General features: G+C 46.3%; 1 protein-coding gene across 17 annotated transcripts in view; it reads left to right on the forward strand.

The window, feature by feature from the left end:
* Nucleotides 1-7,500, forward strand: part of LOC135094662 (transcription factor collier-like) — a 194,008-nt gene that overhangs the window by 169,333 nt on the left and 17,175 nt on the right. The window lies entirely within an intron of this gene.

A 7,500-nucleotide genomic window follows, 5' to 3' on the forward strand; every position in this document is an offset into this window, starting at 1 on the left:
TGTCATTTTTTTCTTTTTTTTATCATTCTCTTAGGGCTTAATACTAATATAACATCCACCTCTTCTCCACCTCCTCCACTCTTCCACTTAGCCTCGTCTCCACTGTCATTCATCTAGCTGTTCCTCACCTCCATCCACCCTCCACTCTCCACTCCTCCACCTCATCCACTATTCAATCAATCTTTTTTTGGCATATTTTTCTAATCAGTCAAAATTACACAGGTTAAGTCTCTCTCTCTCTCTCTCTCTCTCTCTCTCTCTCTCTCTCTCTCTCTCTCTCTCTCTCTCTCTCTCTCTCTCTCTCTCTCTCTCTCTCTCCCCATGTTGTCGGTCAAAGGGGCGGGGCGGTGCGGGGGCGCGGTGAACGGCGCAGGCCCAAATACCTCCCTAGGATGTGAAATGGCTGAAAAAACACGATGGTGGTGATGGTGGTAGTGGTAGTGGTGGTGGCGGTGGCGGCGGCGGTGGTCTGGGGTGTTGTGGTAAATAGGTTGTTTGTTTTGGTTTAGAGAGAGAGAGAGAGAGAGAGAGAGAGAGAGAGAGAGAGAGAGAGAGAGAGAGAGAGAGAGAGAGAGAGAGAGAGAGAGAGTAGTTGGTGGTGGTGGTGGTGGTGATAATTGTTGTTTTGTGGTTTATAGACTGTGAGCGATCGAGAGAGAGAGAGAGAGAGAGAGAGAGAGAGAGAGAGAGCAGGTGTAGGATAGTAAGCAGCTCATGATTAACTCGTGTGTGTGTGTGTGTGTGTGTGTGTGTGTGTGTGTGTGTGTGTGTGTGTGTGTGTGTGTGTGTGTGTGTGTGTTACTCACGCACACACACACAAACACACAGACAGTAGCTCCCCAAATCCACTTTTATGGCTCTGTGGCTCAGCATTTGGGTGGCACTGCTGGGCCCTGCTTGGCACCACCACCACCACCACCACCACCAACTGCTGTTTATCTAATATGCCATACCAGTTTCTCTCTTTCTCTCTCTCTCTCTCTCAATTCATTCATGCCTTTCTCTCTCTCTCTCTCTCTCTCTCTCTCTCTCTCTCTCTCTCTCTCTCTCTCTCTCTCTCTCTCTCTCTCTCTCTCCATTCATATTGTCTGTTTATCTGTTCATCTTTTATTTATTCTTCGTTATTTATTTATTTTCGTGTTCATCTGAGTCAATCACAATATTTACAATTAATTTTTCGCTACTTATTTGTTCGTCTATTATTTTTGCTAATAGATAGATAAATAGATAGATAGATAGATAGATAGATGGTGGGTGGGTGGACAGATAGATACACAGACAGACAGATAGACAGGTGAATAGAAAGATAGACTTGTTGAATGCATGTTTTAGAATACAACTCTCTCTCTCTCTCTCTCTCTCTCTCTCTCTCTCTCTCTCTCTCTCTCTCTCTCTCTCTCTCTCTCTCTCTCTCTCTCTCTCTCTCTCTCAAAAAACCTAAAAACTGACCTGTTAACACAACCTTTCTCACACACACACACACACACACACACACACACACACACACACACACACACACACACACACACACACACACACAGGGAGAGAGGCTGGACACTGAAATATTCACCAGAACACTTTTGAGCGGTAAAATTACTGACCGGGGCGGCTTATATATCGATTGGGAGTGACTGAATAAGTTATGACGCAAGCAAACAGGTTCAAATGCGTGTGTCAATGTAATAGTTTTGTCAGGTGAGGTGTGTGTGTGTGTGTGTGTGTGTGTGTGTGTGTGTGTGTGTGTGTGTGTGTGTGTGTGTGGCATCTTATTCTTATTTTCAACAGAGATAAACAATATTATGAAAGAGAGAGAGAGAGAGAGAGAGAGAGAGAGAGAGAGAGAGAGAGAGATCAACACCACCACCACCACCACTACCACTACTACTACCAGCTTCCCTCCTCCTCCTCCTCCTCCTCCTCCTCCTCCTCCTCCTCCTCCAGTAATAATAGGCGCTTGTCTATTTGTCACTCAGAAAACACGCGCCTGTGAGCGAGTGTGTCGTTATGTGAGAGAATGAGAGCGAATGGAAGGGAGAGTAAGAGGGAGAGTGAGAGGGAGAGGAGCGGGTCAGGTGGACACGCATATATGTAGGAGAGAGAGAGAGAGAGAGAGAGAGAGAGAGAGAGAGAGAGTTACTTTTTTTCTATTTCTTGCCAGTAAGTCTCTCTCTCTCTCTCTCTCTCTCTCTCTCTCTCTCTCTCTCTCTCTCTCTCTCTCTCTCTCTCTCTCTCTCTCTCTCTCTCTCTCTCTCACACACACCACATGACAGCCGTGTTGACCCAGCGCCCACCACCCGCCCACCACACGCCCACCTCAAAGCTCCGCCGGCCACGCTCCCTGATACCCGGCGCCCAAGGGAGAGAGAGTGAGAGCGAGGGAGAGGGAGAGGTGTGAGAGGGTGCTGGTTATTATAATTAGCTCAGTACAGGGACGTGTTTTATGCATTGTATAATAAGTGTTTGGAGAGAGAGAGAGAGAGAGAGAGAGAGAGAGAGAGAGAGAGAGAGAGAGAGAGAGAGAGAGAGAGAGAGTTTGTGTTTGTCTCGTGGTATGTATAGATAAAATTCATTAATAACTGACTTGAGAGAGAGAGAGAGAGAGAGAGAGAGAGAGAGAGAGAGAGAGAGAGAGAGAGAGAGAATAACACTTCACAAAAGAGTAATTACGGAGTGGTTAACAATTACAACAGAGAGTTAGGCAGTAATGAGGCCATTAATTGTTAGCAGCGAGGTGTTAATCACACTGAGCTGCTTCATCATGCGCTTATTAGACACCAAATATCAACAATTAATACCTGCACCCTATTTTACCTGTGCGTGTGTGTGTGTGTGTGTGTGTGTGTGTGTGTGTGTGTGTGTGTGTGTGTGTAAGGGAGAGATAGTATAAGTGAGTTTTTGTGTAAGGCAGACAGTGAGTGAGAATGTGTTAGTAGTAGTAGTAGTAGTAGTAGTAGTAGTAGTAGTAGTAGTAGTTATAGCAGCAGCAGTACCGTAGTAATAAGGGTAGTAGTAAAAATAGTTGTAATAATAGTACTAATAATTATTCTTGCAGTAATTAGTAACAGGGAGAGAGAGAGAGACTGAAAGAATGTGTGTGTGTGTGTGTGTGTGTGTGTGTGTGTGTGTGTGTGTGTGTGTGTGTGTGTGTTTTGATATGCACGTTATCAGTCAAAAATACTGCAATTTACTCTCTCTCTCTCTCTCTCTCTCTCTCTCTCTCTCTCTCTCTCTCTCTCTCTCTCTCTCTCTCTCTCTCTCTCTCTCTCTCTCTCTCTCTCTCTCTCTCTCTCTCTCTCTCTCTCTCTCTCTCTCAATTTCCCGCAAGGATCATATGACCCTTTCCTGACCTTCTCTCCCTCTCCCTCTCCCTCTTCCTCCCTGTCCCCCTCCCTGCCCCTCCCTCGCCACCTGACCCTTCTAACCTAACCTAACGTCATTAACTCCGTCATTAGTTCAGTCTTGGCCGCCACACGTCACCAAACACGTCACCAGATGTCTCAGCCAATCACGGCGCTCCTTCACCTTCCCTTCCACTAACTGAGAGAGAGAGAGAGAGAGAGAGAGAGAGAGAGAGAGAGAGAGAGAGAGAGAGAGAGAGAGAGAGAGAGAGACCCAAATTTTTTAGATACATTGACGAGATAGATTGTCTGAGAGAGAGAGAGAGAGAGAGAGAGAGAGAGAGAGAGAGAGAGAGAGAGAGAGAGAGAGTCCCAGGGGCCCCACAAGGAACGGTTTCTATGGGGCGAGGCTCACACGGCGGCTGCTGACTGATTGGGAAAGGGAGAGAGAGAGGGAGAGGGAGAGGTCCTTCTTCTTTTCCCCCGGGGGAGCGCAGGCACTCACCTCAGGGGGGCGGGGGGAGGTAACAGCTCACTTCACCACCGAGGGAAACACTGATTCATTACACTAAACAACTGCTCTCTCTCTCTCTCTCTCTCTCTCTCTCTCTCTCTCTCTCTCTCTCTCTCTCTCTCTCTCTCTCCCAAGGGTCAGGAGCGGATGCCAGGTGCCCTAAAGTGAAGCCTTACAAGACCGCGAACACACACACACACACACACACACACACACACACACAGGGACAAAGGAAAGAATGCAGTATTATTTTATTATTATTGTTATTGTTATATATTTGTATGTGGTGGTGGTGGTGGCGGTAGTAATAGTAGTAGTAGTAGTAGTAGTAGTCGTTGCTGTGCTGGTAATAGTAATAATAATAATAATAATAATAATAATAATAACGATCTTTTCTTATTTTGCTCTTAAATATAGAAGTTAATAGAGAGAGAGAGAGAGAGAGAGAGAGAGAGAGAGAGAGAGAGAGAGAGAGAGAGAGAGAGAGAGTAAACTGTACAGATTTTATGCAAGGAATGTTTTTGCTTTCCGAAAACCTGTTGATTCCAGCCTCTCTCTCTCTCTCTCTCTCTCTCTCTCTCTCTCTCTCTCTCTCTCTCTCTCTCTCTCTCTCTCTCTCTCTCACTCTCTCTCACTCACTCTTCCAGTATGGTTAATTTGTGTATTTCTTCTCTTATTCTTTTTTTCCTCCTCCTCCTCCTCCTCCTCCTCCTCCTCCTCCTCCTCCTCCTCCTCCTCCTCCTCCTCCTCCTCCTCCTAACAAAGTTTACTTGGCGGAAATTCTCTTGGTGAGACAGGAAATATCAACCAATAAAGAGAGAGAGAGAGAGAGAGAGAGAGAGAGAGAGAGAGAGAGAGAGAGAGAGAGAGAGAGAGAGAGAGAGAGAGAGAGAGGTCGTCCTAAGCGGATATGTGGAACCAAAACATACCACATTTTCCACAACAGGCGCGCAGACACACACACACACACACACACACACACACACACACACACACACACACACACACACACACACACACACACACACACACACACACACACACACACACTTGACTGGCCCCAGTAACCGATTTTGTGAGAGAGAGAGAGAGAGAGAGAGAGAGAGAGAGAGAGAGAGAGAGAGAGAGAGAGAGAGAGAGAGAGAGAGTAAGGAGCGTGGGAATACCAGAGAGAGAGAGAGAGAGAGAGAGAGAGAGAGAGAGAGAGAGAGAGAGAGAGAGAGAGAGAGAGAGAGATTATGATTGGGTTTTCTCAAAACTACTACTACTACTACTGCTACTACTACTGCTACTACTACTACTACTACTACTACTACTACTACTACTACTACTACTACTACTAAATGAGAAACTTCAACCACTATTCTCATTCCTTAAATCTCTCTCTCTCTCTCTCTCTCTCTCTCTCTCTCTCTCTCTCTCTCTCTCTCTCTCTCTCTCTCTCTCTCTCTCTCTCTCATTCACAAAACCCGTACATAACTGCCTTCAAGATTACGTCCACAATCCCACACACACACACACACACACACACACACACACACACACACACACACACACACACACACACACACACACACACACAGCTCATTACGACCCGGGCCTTAACTAGCTAGGTCCATGAAACTGCGTCGCTTTGAATTTAAAAAGATCTTTGTTGTCTTTTAACGAGGAAGGAGTCTGAGGAGGAGGAGGAGGAGGAGGAGGAGGAGGAGGAGGAGGAGGAAGAGGAAGGGATAAATTAAGCATGATAACTTTTTAATACTTTCTCTCTCTCTCTCTCTCTCTCTCTCTCTCTCTCTCTCTCTCTCTCTCTCTCTCTCTCTCTCTCTCTCTCTCTCTCTCTCTCTCTCGTAATTAGGTTTACTGACCAATTAGGTGACTGAATAAGCAAGTGGCTGACTGATTGGCTGAATAATTAGACTGAAGGCGACCGTCTTGCTGACTGACTGATGACTGACTGACTGACTGACTGACTGATGACTGATGACTGATGACTGACTGACTGACTGACTGACTGATGACTGACTGACTGACTGACTGACTGACTGACTGACTGACTGACTGACTGACTGACTGACTGACTGACTGACTGACTGACTGACTGACTGACTGACTGACTGACTGGCTGGCTGGCTAACTATTTAACTGCATTTCTGGAGTGACTGATTATCCGAGAGAGAGAGAGAGAGAGAGAGAGAGAGAGAGAGAGAGAGAGAGAGAGAGAGAGAGAGAGAGAGAGGCGTGGAAGAGAGACTGACACGACCCTAACCTCCTTTATTTTCTGCTTGTTACAACTCTCTCTCTCTCTCTCTCTCTCTCTCTCTCTCTCTCTCTCTCTCTCTCTCTCTCTCTCTCTCTCTCTCTCTCTCTCTCTCAGTCGACACCCTGTAAACATATCTGGACTCAAAAGAGAAAGACGTATGTGTGTGTATGTGTGTGTGTATGTATGTGTGTGTGTGTGTGTGTGTGTGTGTGTGTGTGTGTGTGTGTGTGTGTGTGTGTGTGTGTGTGTGTGTCTTCTAAGGTGTGGTCAGTGAAGCAGAGGCGTATTGGAGGTGTCAGGTGTCTCCTTGTCCTCCTCCTCCTCCTCCTCCTCCTCCTCCTCCTCCTCCTCCTCCTCCTCCTCCTCCTCCTCCTCCTCCTCGTCTCGTCACATCTGCCACACGCTCCACTCTCACATCGTTTTTGACCTCACCGCCTCTCCCTCTCCCTCTCCCTCTCTCTTTCCTTTTTCCCTCTCCTTCCTGTTTGTTTTTTTCTTTTTTTCTTGTTTTTTTCTGACTTTTCCTTCTTATTCTTATTCTTCTTTTCCTTCCTTCTTTCTTTTCGCTTTTCCTCTTTCTTTCTTCCTTCCTTTCTTCTTCCTCGCTTCAGTTAGTCAGTCAGCCCCTCCCTCCTTTCTTCCTTCCTTCCTTCCTTTCTTTCCTCTTCTCTCTTCCAAATAAAGGAAAAACAAAAAACAAAACAAAATGGTCAGTCAGTCAGTCAGTCAGTCAGTCAGTCAGTCAGTCAGTCAGTCAGTCAGTCAGTCAGTCAGTCCTTCCTTCCTTCCTTCCTTCCTTCCTTCCTTCCTTCCTTCCTTCCTCTTCCCTCTACCAAATAAAGGAAAAACAAAAAAAAAAGGTCAGTCAGTCCGTAAGTCAGTCAGTCAGTCAGTCCTTCCTTCCTTCCTTCCTTCCTTCCTCTTTCCTCTATCAAATAAAGGAAAAAAAAAAGTCAGTCCGTCAGTCAGTCAGTCCGTCAGTCAGTCAGTCAGTCCGTCAGTCCGTCAGTCAGTCAGTCACTAGCCACCACACGCGACACGTCACCACCCAGTCGTTTCTTTGACCTGACACTCTCCCTCTCCCTCTCTCCCTCTCCCTCTCCCTCTCTCCCTCTCCCTCTCCCTCTCCCTCTCTCACTGTCTTGATAAATAACTCCAGAGTGACGTTAAAATAATGACATTTGTTGTTCCTCCGCCTCCTTCTGGGGCCGCGCGATGACAGGAGGAGGAGGAGGAGGAGGAGGAAGAAGAGGAGGAGGAAGAGGAGGAGGAGAGGTTTAATCTGGTCAGAAGTGTTTTGAAATTGTTTGATAAGTTAGATTTTTCAATTCCTACTACTACTACTACTACTACTGTTCTACTACTACTACTACTACTACTACTAC

The sequence above is a fragment of the Scylla paramamosain genome, chromosome 46, assembly GCF_035594125.1.
Source record: "Scylla paramamosain isolate STU-SP2022 chromosome 46, ASM3559412v1, whole genome shotgun sequence".
Classification (NCBI taxonomy): domain Eukaryota; kingdom Metazoa; phylum Arthropoda; class Malacostraca; order Decapoda; family Portunidae; genus Scylla; species Scylla paramamosain.